The 12,024-nt window shown below is 35.6% G+C and overlaps 1 protein-coding gene across 5 annotated transcripts in view; it reads left to right on the plus strand.

Moving 5' to 3' along the window:
• Positions 1-682: 682 nt before the first annotated feature.
• The window catches only part of ZBTB44 (zinc finger and BTB domain containing 44), a 62,392-nt gene continuing 51,050 nt past the window's right edge, over positions 683-12,024 (plus strand). For 4 of the 5 annotated variants that reach the window (XM_016136958.2, XM_016136959.2, XM_016136960.2 and 1 more), the window contains exon 1: positions 872-1,090. The gene's annotated coding sequence lies outside the window, so the exon portion shown is untranslated. Of the gene's footprint in view, positions 1,091-12,024 lie in introns of all 5 variants that reach the window. The other variant, XM_036220368.1, reaches the window with a different exon arrangement.

Here is a 12,024-nt window from a genome sequence, read left to right on the forward strand (position 1 = left end):
CCAGGAAAATACCAGAGCAATCTTAGAGCATTGAGAGAATGCCAGCGGGTGCAAAGGTGGCACAAAATCGGGATCCTCTTCGCAGGCCTGTTTCTGAGTGTGAAGTATGGTTGATTACCAGCTAACTGCCCTCACCGAGAGAAAGGGGCTAGGTTGTTCCGGTTCAGGCCCGCTACAGAAACCACTGGAGAAAACAGAAACACCAGTTTCTTTCTTTTTCAGTTAAAAAAAAAAATGCAAGAAGCGTGAACCATACCCAGAAATGCTTCTGTCAGTGCAGCTAAAAGGAGGACAAGTTGGGCAGAGTTCATGCATCATATGAGTGTAAATCTGCATGTGTACACATACACAAAAGTACGCACAGTCTTGAAATCCACGAGTGTGTAAGCAGACCTAGTCTCCTGCAGTTCAAGCCCGAATGACCGCGAACGGCCTCTTCTGCGCCTGCGCAATAAATGCGTTTCCCCTCCTCCGGCTCGCGCCCCTCCCCGGAGTTCATTCAGCCCCGCCCACTTCCCCTCCCGTTCCCCAGCCCGGCCGCCCGCGCAAAGCATTGTGGGACACAAACAAAGTGCCCCCAAACAGGCTGGAGTGAGCGGAGCGGCAACGGCGGCGGCGCCGGCCCGCACGCGCGCGCGGCGGCGGCTCCCTCCCAACCTCCCCCTCCCCTCCCCTCACTCCCCTTCCCCTTCCCCACCCCGCCCCGCCGGGAAAACGCGAGCCGTCGCCGCGCTCCCTAAACCACCGCCTGTCTCCGGCCAACCGCCCCCAACGGCCGTCCCCTCGCTCCTCCCCTCGGGCTCCTCGGAGCGCCGCGGGCGCTTTCCTCCCGCCGCTTCGCACTCTCTGGCCTCGCGGGCACGCTGCTGCTGTGTGCCGCCATGCCCCAGCCACGGGCCGTCCACGGGCCTAGGCGCGGCGGCCCGAGATAGGGTCTCCTCAGCCTCCCGGGGGAGGAGAGAGGCAGCGAGCTGCGCGCTCCGCCCCCTCCCCCTGGGCTGTTGCCGCCGCCGCCACCTCGCCGCCTCAGCCTGGCGGGGAGGAGGAGGAGGAGCACCAGGCCTCCGGGCCCGGACACCGCCGCCCGCAGGTAATGAGGGAGGGTGGGGGGGGGGCGAACGGGCAGCCCGGCCAGATCCGGAGCATTGGCCAGCGGCTGCTCGCCGCCTGTGCCCTCGGGGTGCGCCCGCGCAGGAGCTGACACTGCGTGTCCCCCATCTGGGCGCTGGACGGGAAGGAAAGCTTGGTCTGGTCACCTCACCCGCCTCGGGAGACACCCCACAGAGTCCCTTCAGTGGCATTTAATTCTTCGGGGAGGAGACTGGTCTTGGAGTCACAGTTCAGGAGAAATTACCCCGATCTTCCAGGATGTGCTTCCCGTCGTTTGCATGCCCGTTTGCCCAACACCCTAACCCAAAGAAGACAGGTTTTACCTCCGCTCACCTGGGCGAGGCGGGGAGCCCGAGACCCCACTGTTTTTTTCCCTCTAGTGCCCTGCTTTTTATTTCCCCTCTGATATTGGGGAAAAAGAAGGATGGCACTTATTTAAAAAAAAAAAAAAAATCACCTCTTTTTTATCCCTATCTGAGGATCACTCAGCATCTAGTCATTTTTTTGCTGGCCTAACCCAAAAATGATTACCTGAAGTGAGATTGACAAGTACATTAGAACTGAGGAAAGGAAATTACATCCCGTGTTATATTACTCTTAACCAGAATTTAGAATAAAGCCCAATAATTGTGTACTTTATTGGAACTTGTTTATAAAAATGAAGGCAAAATTTTTTTTTCAAACAGGTAGATAAGTAGATCTGTTGCGTTCAGGAAAAAAAATAACTTCCACTTATTTTCTTGCTGTTTTATTTGGATATAGGCTAATACCAAAAGTAAACTTCATAATTCGATAGATGGCAAATAGTTTGGATAGGTAAGATATTTTTATGGTTTCCTTTTGCCTAGGGTTTCAGTTGGAATTATTGGATTTTAAAAAATTTTATACAAATCCTCATTTTCTCCATTCACGTTGACTGCCAATGGATATTTAATTTTACCTAATGTAGTTTCTTTATCATGGAAAGTGAAAATAATGAAAGGAATGTGTTCCTGTAGTCTTGTATTTTAGGATGGTTACATTAATTATAGAAACCAGATTTACTTATTTTGTGCAACATCGGTAGGCATTTTACAGTGTACTTACTTCTCAGAACATCCTAATGACTTAGATATTATTTCTTGAGTTTTATAGATGAGACAGAACTTGTGATATTAAGTAACTTGCCTTAAGCCACACAACTAGTTAAGTAATAGAGGTGAGATTAATACCCAGATATAATTCCAGTGTTGGTGTATTTTCTACTGGACCCCTCAGTACAGTTTTTTTTTTTTAACTTTATTATAAAAATTTCAATCTTAATGGAACTTGAGAAAAAAAATGAATACTGCCACAACCTAGAGTCAGTGATTAACATTTTTGTCTTATTGTTCCCCCTCTTTTCTCCCTTTTCTGTCTCTCAGTGTGTAACCATTTGAAAGTAAGTTGCAAACATCATGCATGCATTCTCTAAAAACAATCCGTATTCTCCTAACCCCAATTATCAACATATGCAAATTTCCTCAGTATTCCAAAATCTCTTTAGGATACCTTACCCTCTCCCCTAGCTTAATTCAGTCAAGAGTCATGCATTTCATTTGATGATTATGCCTTTAGTCTTTAAAAAAAAAGTATCTATCTCCTTTTTTTCTGGCAGTTGACCAAATTAGTTGTCTTACAGAATACTCCCACGTTTTGGATTTGTCTGTTTCCCTATAGTGCCATTTAATTTATTCCTCTGTACCTCCCCCCCCCCCCCCAAATTTCCTGTTACTGCAAGTCAGGTCTAAAGAAAAGCTTAATTAGCTTAAAGTTAAACTTTTGTTGGCAAGAATGTTTAATATATGATGTCGTGTACTTCCTTTTGCATGATATGTCAGCTAGCCACACTATTAATGATGTTAAATGTGACCACTTGATTAAAGTGACTACCAGATATATTACAGAGGTGTAGTTTACCTTTTTGTGATATGTATGTAATCTGGGGGTAGTACTTGAACACCAAGCGAATATCCTGTTTCTGACTTTTGCTTAGTGATTTTGGCACCCACAGGTGACTCACATCAGTTATTTTACTGGAGATTTTCTGTAAAGAAGATTTCCTTTATTAACTAGAGGTGAACTAAAGTTTCTCCTATAAATGCAGAGCAAATGTTTAATTTCTTCTCTTTAATTGTCAATATTCAGAGTAAAGAGCTGGGGAAATAGTCACCCCCAGTTGTGGCAAATGAGATTTTTTTGTTTTCTTTTTAATGGAGATATTACTATGAGCTCATGAGCTCTTTCAAGCAGACTCCTGTTTCTTTTTAATACTCCTGCTCTCCATTAGTCTTAAGAGTGCTTTTTGGCATAAATTATCCTTAGCTTACCTTGTTACTTTCTTTGTTCTAGATCTGTTTATCTAAGGAGTCTTGGTGAGAAATGGTATAGAAACTAAGATCTGGGTGTTTGGCATATTCATTGCTGCCGGAATGGCATTGCTTTTAGGCCCTTTCAGAGGGAAGAACTACTAAACTTGGTGTGTTAACTTGTTTGAATTTATGAATCATAAGTTCATAGTGATATATCCAGTTCACATTTAACATAACAGACTTTCTCTTGACCTCTTTAATTATCTAATTTTCTCTCTGTCTTAGATGAAATTCTTGGTACCTAATAAAATTAACATACTTTATCCTATGTATACATAAAATCATTTCAAAATTGATATTACTACTCACAGTAAACTTCTGAGTAAAGTTAAAGATATATATATTATTTATTATTATTTTTTGCATTTTTCTCCTTAGAATATATTACATGAAAGATGTATAACCAGAGTACTTAATAGTGTTCAGAAGTCACTTGAAATACTTTTCTCTATTTGGTTATGCTACCAGTTTGATATGGTTCGTTGGTTTCATTTTTTTATTTTAGGGTTTTCTTTTTTCAGTGTTATTTTTGAATATGTAAAATATATACATGGTTCAAAAGTCTAAATAATGTTTTTAAAGTATGCTTAAAGAAGCCTCACTCAAATTAATTTCTAAGGTAAAGTATTCTTTACCTTTGCCATACCTTTTAATAGCTATTATATTCTCATATATCTTAACTACAGAAAGATTAGCAGTGACCAAAGTGTGTTACTTATTTGAAGCAATATAGGAATACTGCTTTTACATTTTGCAATTAGATTTTGATTCCTCCAGCCAAAAAAAAAAAAAAACACTAAGACTTTAGAGATAAGCAGAGAAGTAGATTTCAAGCTTGATTTTGCAAGTTTTTCTTGAAAATCATTTCTTTAAAGAGGCATGTAGTTGGTAGTTTTATGAATCCACCTACTTGTATGCACAACGAAACTAACATATATATGCAATCTGCAAATCTAAAAGGAATTTGGACATCAGTAAAAGCACATTTTTGGATTGGCAAAATTTAATAGAAATTATATTTATGTCTTTAAATAAGAATTTAAGAGGGGTCAGTGGTTGTCTAAAATAACAGCACAGTAAGGATCAGCCAGGTGCCGAAAAACGAATGTGTTTTTATGTGTACACCACCACTGCCTTTAGTAAAATAAAGGGCATCTGTTTTCTTTAGAAAGTGGAGTGGGAAAAAGGAGAATATGTGTGCTTCGGATCCATTCACCCTCATTCTGTCTTTATCTCAGTAGACTGCCCAAGATTCTTAGAACACATAAAGTGATGAAAAAAAGGCCACAGATAGTAGCATAGATATGTATAACCGCAAAGCAGCTAGAGCCTGTTGTGTTAGATTGAATGAAATAATAATGATGGTGAGGATCGTACTAACTTTCGTTGAAACCTTTGATAAATCAAGCACAGTGCTAAACATTTTATCCATCATCTCATTTAAATCTCACATTAACCCATAGATACCGCTGCTGGTGTCTTATTTAGCAAGTAAGGAGCATGCTCAGTATCTAGGTTTTAAACTCGGGTCTGTTGGTCTTCAGAGTTTAGTGCTGAACTACTTTGCTACAGCTGACAACTAAATGTAACATGTTATAAAATTCAATATATTTTTATTCACCTTGAATTAAAGGAACTACATGACTGATTTTTGTCCTGTAGCAACACTGAAGATTGCCAAGAGCCCTGTGTGCTTGTCATGTGTAGTACAAATCCTTAGTGTATCAGATCTTGCTTCAGAAACTGCATTAAATACCATTTTAATAGGTATTTTAAAGTAGAGCATCAAAAATCATTTTGAATTGATGGATTGATATATGATAAAACAAGTATAGTAGAACATTAATGGTAGACTCTAGGTCTAGCTCTTCGGGCATTAACCTGTAAAATTCTTTAAATTTGCTGTATCTGAAATTTTTTATAATAAAACATTGGAATGACTAAAATATATCATTATAAAACATTCACAGTTGTATAAAAAACAATAACTTGCTATGCCCTCTATGTTTACAATGGTTTTTTTATTCAACTTTTAGTAAGTCGTCTTGACCTTGTGAAGGATAAAACTTTTGTCACTGAAAATGGTAAAGCATCTAAGACTATTGTAAAGGAGTTTTCTTTATTAGTTAGATGGCTCCTAATTAATTAGGTTCCTTCCAACTATAATTTTTAAATATGTTTAAATATTTCATATATTAAATACATATGTGTATATATGTTTTCCCCCTGTTGTTTCTTGTATTTTGCTGACTACTATTGTGCATGCTCTTTATATAAGCTTTATGGACTGTTTTCACTTTAAATGCCAACACATTCATGACTGAAACAGATAGTTCTTCATGTACCTCAGAATGATTGCTTAAAATTTATTTCCTGTTAACGCTGAAAGCAACATTAATTTTTCTTTGTTCTTTAAAAACATTAAAAATACTTCACCCCATTTTAGGCAACTAGCTAGAAATCTCTTGATTCTTAGTGACAGGATCTAAAATAATAATTGTATATATGCCTTTAAAAAGATAAAGATGCATTAGGTTTGTATTATACTCTTGCTTGAAGGGCACATTGAGTATTAACATTAATTTCTTCTCTAACATTTATTATTAGTGCCTGGGATGACCTTAGCTAGCACATTTTTACATAACTGATCCTGAAGTAAATCACTGACTTGTATCGCCGTATTTCACATTGATAATTCTATCTTATATGAGCGAAAATTGGTGGATGAAACTTACTAATGTCTCATTCTTCTTGGAGAACATTTTCCTTATCTCTACATTGAATATTCTTCCGTTTTAATAATTTTATTATAGCTTTAAAAGAAAACCTTAAAATTACAAGTGTTTGATACCCAGTTTGCCATTTCAATATTCTATTGCGCTATCCTTCTATAAATGTTAAATGGTATATTTCTTTATGTTGACATGATTTGCTATTCATTTGGTTTTGATAGTTTTTGATGTGTTTATCATAACTACAAACATCTTTGGGTAGCATATAACCAAGACTATAAATCTCTGGAATCAAGATTTTGTGAAACTGCTACCTTCTGGCTTCTTGAAGCAATTTTAATTCCTTTTAAAAATAATTTTCTTTCTTAACCTGCCAAGTATCTGATCCTAGCCTACTCTTATCAAGCAAACATATTCATTACTACCCTTTATTAAATATTTTATTTATGCTTCTTGATAAAATTAGGGAAATCTTTGGTCCAAAGAAAGAAAAAAAAAATGTAAGAGTTTTTAGAGATACAGATATACTTGCTTTGCTTCCATTTTTCTCTTTTACTGGTGCATGTCATATGTGTTTTCTTCCACTTTTACCTTTTTCTCCTTTTTACATGTCGACTCTCTGGGTTTTACCTTTTCCTTGGCTCTTTGCTTTTCTCTCTTACTGCTCTAGGTCTTCCAGCACTGCTCATTTACTTTTTATAGCTTTCCATTGCTGTATGAGGACAATTTCTTTTATCTTTGGTGCCTTTTACACACAATATAAAACTACAAATCATACTTCTATGAGAGTTATTTCTACTTACTGGTATCACTGTCTCTGTTTTTAGCCTACGTGGTATGGTTTCTTCCTCATTTCTTTCAGTTTTCTTCAACTAGGTTTACTTAGCTTTACTTTGAGAGGCAGTACAGCATAGTATTAAGAGGACAAACTAAGCAGCCACCTAGGGTCAAATCTTGACACTGATACTTACTAATTGTGTTGCCTTGGGTTAATTCTTTAACTTCTCTGTGTTTCATTTTCCTTACTGATAAAATACAGATACTAAGTAATACCAATTTCTAAAGGTTGTGTGAAAATTAAATTATTTAATATGTAAAAAGTACTTTAAAAAATGTCTGGTATGTATTAAGTACTGTGTAAGTATTAACTATTAACTAATGATTATTGTAATTACTTTTTTAGAAACTGATTCAAAGCTATAGATTGTTGCCACTACAGATTTGTGGTCTCCAGTTTCATTTGGGTCTTCAGTGCCTCCTAGTTATCCTTCTTTTTCTTTTTTCCACATATTGCTCATTTTTCATTTTTCTCAAAATTCTACTTTAACTCTTCTCATTTGAACAGAGTGCCTCTACCTATAACTTCAAAAAGAAATAAAAGTCAAAGCTATCAGACAAGAACTTGTACTGCTTCTAACTATCCATCTATAAACTTAACGCTAATTTGACACTTTCTTTCCTCTTTTTTGCTGTCACTGGGTTTCCATCTGTTTAATGCTAATTTTTTCATTCATGCACTGAATCCAGTTCCTTTCTACATATCCAGAGACCTGATGATATCTGCTGTCACCTGTTCATGTATCTTTAACTTTTTCTTCTTTGAGTCTTTTTCCAACAACAATCAAAACATTCTCTGTATATTTTACTATAATTAAAAAGTATATCTGGGGGGAAATTTGTCTAGTTTCTCCCATTGTACAAAAATACCAGTATCTTCCCTTAAACACTTATTTCTCTCTTACTCTATCTTTAGAACCAAACTTCTTAAGATTGAATCGTCTATACTCACAATTTTCACTTCCTCATTATCTTTGTCTATTGCAATCTAGCATCTAACTCTGCTACCTCTTTTTTATGTGTTTTTATAAGGTCATCAGTGACTCCTTGTGACTAAATTGAATAAACTTTGGTCTATATCTTCTTTGACCTTTCAGCAGTATTTGACACTGTCAACCACTCTTCCTTGAAATACTTTACATCCTTGTAATTTGGAACTTCCCACCATCCTGATCTTCTGTATATCTCTCTTCTGGAGTCCCACCCCCTTTTTCCTCCTCTTTTTTACCTTGCTAAGTCTAGCTAAAGATTTATCAATTTTGGTTATCTCTTTAGGGAACCAAGTTCTGGGTTTAATTTTTTTCCTATGGCTTGTCCATTTTCTATGTCATTTATCTTTGCACTTTATTTCCTTCTATTTATTTTGGGTTTGTCTTCCTCTTTTTGTAGAATCTTATCAATTTTGCTTATCTCTTCAGAGAACCAAGTTTTGGCTTTAATTTGTTTCCTGTGGCTTGTCTATTTTCTGTTTCATTTATGTTTGTACTTTATTTCCTTCTCTTTATTTTGGGTTTGTCTTCCTCTTTTTGTGGCTTCTTAAGGTAGAAGACTTGGTCATATTTTTTTAATTGTAATGAAATACACATTAAAAACTTAACACTAACCATTTTTAAGTGTGCAGTTCAGTGGCATAAAGTACATTCACTTTGTTAGGCAGCCTCACCACCATGCATCTCCAAAACTCTTCATTTTGCAAAACTGTAATCTTATCCATTAAATAATAACTCCTCATTCCCCTTTCCCCCCAGCCCCTGCCAACCACTCTTCTTTCTGTCTCTGAATTTGACTACTCTAGAGATCTCATATAATTGGAATCAGACATTATTTGTCTTTTTGTGAGTGGCTTATTTCACTTAGCATAATGTTCTCAAGATTTATCCTTATTGAAGCACATATCAGAAGTATTGACATTTACTTCCTTTTTAAGGCTAAATAATATTACTTTGTGTATATATACCACATTTTGTTTATCCACTTATCTGTCAATGGCTATTATGAATAATTCTCCTGTGAACATTTGTGTACAAATAGAAGTTCATGCGCCTACTTCCTACTTTCAGTTCTTTGGGATATATACCCAGAAGTAGAATTGCTGGATTATATGTTAATTCTATTTTTAATTTTGTGAGGAACCAGCCCACTGTTTTCCATAGTTTCTACACTTATATTCCCATGAACAATGCACAAGGCTTTCATTTCTCTGTATCCTTGCTGTAATGCTTGTTATTTCCTGGGTTTTTTGTTTTGTCTTTATTTTGATAGTAGCCATCCTAATGGGTTTGAGGTGGTAGAGTGTGTGGTGGCAGGCCAGTAATTTTTAGACCTTTTTATTCATAGATAGTACTATAAATTTTATTCTAAGTACTACTTTAGCTGTATTCCCCAAATGTTGATAATATTGTATTTTCAATACGACTCAGTTAAAAATACTTTCCAGTATCTCTTGTTGATTCTTTGATCAGCCTATGGCTTACTTAGAAGTATATCATATTTCAAATATTTGGAGTTTTCTTGATAACTCATCAATTTCTAATTTTTTTTATTGTGATAAAATATATTCTGTATACATTGATTCCTTCAAAATTTATTAAGATTTGTCTTACGGCCCATCATATTGTCTATCTTGGTGAACATACCATGTTGCTCTTGAAAGTAATGTATATTCTGCATCATAAATATTAGTTAGGTCTAGGTGGTTAATATTGTTCAGATCTTTTATGTCTTTAATTTTTTTCTTTGTCCAGTTCTGTCAGTTACCAAGAGGAGTATTAAAATTACCAACTATTATTTTCAACTGTCTTTCTTCTTAATTCTGCCAATGTTTGTTTCTTATATTTTGAAGCTTTGTTATTAAGTACATGCCCATTTTTTATTGTTATACATCTCTCTATTTGTGGTGCTATTTTTTTTGTCTTGAAGTCAAACTGATATTACAAATAGCCAACTCCAGCCTTCTTCTACTTATTGTTTGCATGGTGTGTCTTCTGACATACCTAACCAAAGTGTCTTTTTTTAGTTAAAGTGGGCTTTTTTTTATACCGTTAATACAATTTTATTTTTTTAATTTTTAAATTTTTTCAATTGCAGTTGATATCCAATATTTTATGTTAATTTCAGAAACAGATAGATACAGAGAACAAACTGATGGTTGCCAAATGAGAAGGGTTTAGGGGGCTGGGCGAAAATGGTGAAGGGATTAAGAAGTACAAATTAGTAGTTACAGAATAATCATGAAGTATAGAATAGTGAAAATAGTATTATAATGACTATGGATAGTGCTGGGTGGGTACTAAACTAATCAGAAGAAATCACTTTGTAAATTATATAAATGACTAACTATAATGCTGTAAAAGTGGGTTTCTTATAAAGAGCATATAGTTGGGCTTGCTTGTTTAATCCCAGAGTCCCTTTTGGTTGAAATGTTTAGTCCATTAAAATTAAGGCTGTTAAATTTTACATTATTTTGAAAAGCAGATGCATTAGTTTGCTAGGGCTACTGTGACAGAGTACCACAAACTGAGTGGTTGGCTTAAAGAGAAATTGCTAGTCTCACAGTTCTGGAGGCTAAGAGTCTGAAATCAGGGTTTGGCAGGATTGGTTCCTTATGAGGGAAGGATTTGTTCTAGATCCATTTTCTTGCTTCTCAAGAGTGCCTTGGGTTGTGGCAGCATAACTCCAGTCTTCACATGGTGTTCTCCCTGTGTACAAGTCTGGCTTTGAATTTCTCCTTTGTATAAGGACATCCTAATTACCTCAGTTTAACTTGATTACATTAATAAGGAGCCTGTCTTCAAATTAACCTTCTGTTTCTTCATTTATAATTGGATTTTTAAAATCTTTTTTTTCTAGAATTGTGAGTCCAGAGTGACATAAAGGCAATCGGTGGGAGTTAATATATATTCTTCCCTTATATAGAAATTAACAATCAGCATATGCAACTGTGGCTACCAGTGGGAAGAAATTCTAATGATTTAACATTATTGGTTTAATTGAGTTATCATTTAACTCCAAGTAAATCTCAATCCTTCTCAAAAATCTAAACTAGAAAGGACTTATTTATGTAGTAAAATAATTAAAATCTTTATTTGATTAAAAAATAGCTTGTTATATAAGTTAAATGAATAAATGTCTAACCTGCAACTAATGTAAAATAATATCAAATGTCAACAGTAATTGAATTTTTTTAATTTAAAAAATAAATTTAAACGATTTATTTTTTAAATAAATCAGATACATTAACCCATTTGGAATTCTTCCTGAAAACTTAATCAACACTTAAGGAAGACCCTTGGGAAATAAGCCATGGTCAAATAAAGATCATGTGCATTTTTATTAGTGTTAAGAGTAAGTAAAAGCATATTCTCAAATATGAGTACTTAGTGTGAATCCATCTACAAACTGGTTCCTTTCTTGAACAAATATCAAAATTTGTTTTTGCTTAATTGACAATGGAGTGACAAGTTTTATTAAAACATAATTTAAAATACAAGGTACTGTATGTTTGTAAAGAAAACAATAGTGAAAATCATCTTACTTTAACAGCAGCTTTCTAGAGAAGTAGTTAAGTTGTTGTTTTCACTGTTCAACTCATAAATTTTCTGTATATAATTTTAGCATGAAGTTTTTACTTTGAGTCAGGTCTCTTCCTTTCTTAAACCTGCTATGTTAACTGGTTTTCTATAAAACGTTTGCATGTTATATATGTTAAACTCTTTAAAATATTTCATATATTTTGTCTCATGTTTTATTTTGTTCATCCCTTGCTGTTGTACTTTTATTAATGATGTGATCAAACATTAAAAGAATATATTTATTCCAAAAATAAGCACCATAAACTACAAACATTTATTCAGCATTTTTTAAATGCCCTCTCTTTGTTAGGCAGTTATAGAATACACACAGGCTCAGTCTCTTCCTTCAAGTGGCATATAAAAATGGATATATAGGAAAGCAAG

The sequence above is a fragment of the Rousettus aegyptiacus genome, unplaced genomic scaffold (genome assembly GCF_014176215.1).
Source record: "Rousettus aegyptiacus isolate mRouAeg1 unplaced genomic scaffold, mRouAeg1.p scaffold_m13_p_5, whole genome shotgun sequence".
NCBI classification, from domain to species: Eukaryota; Metazoa; Chordata; class Mammalia; order Chiroptera; family Pteropodidae; genus Rousettus; species Rousettus aegyptiacus.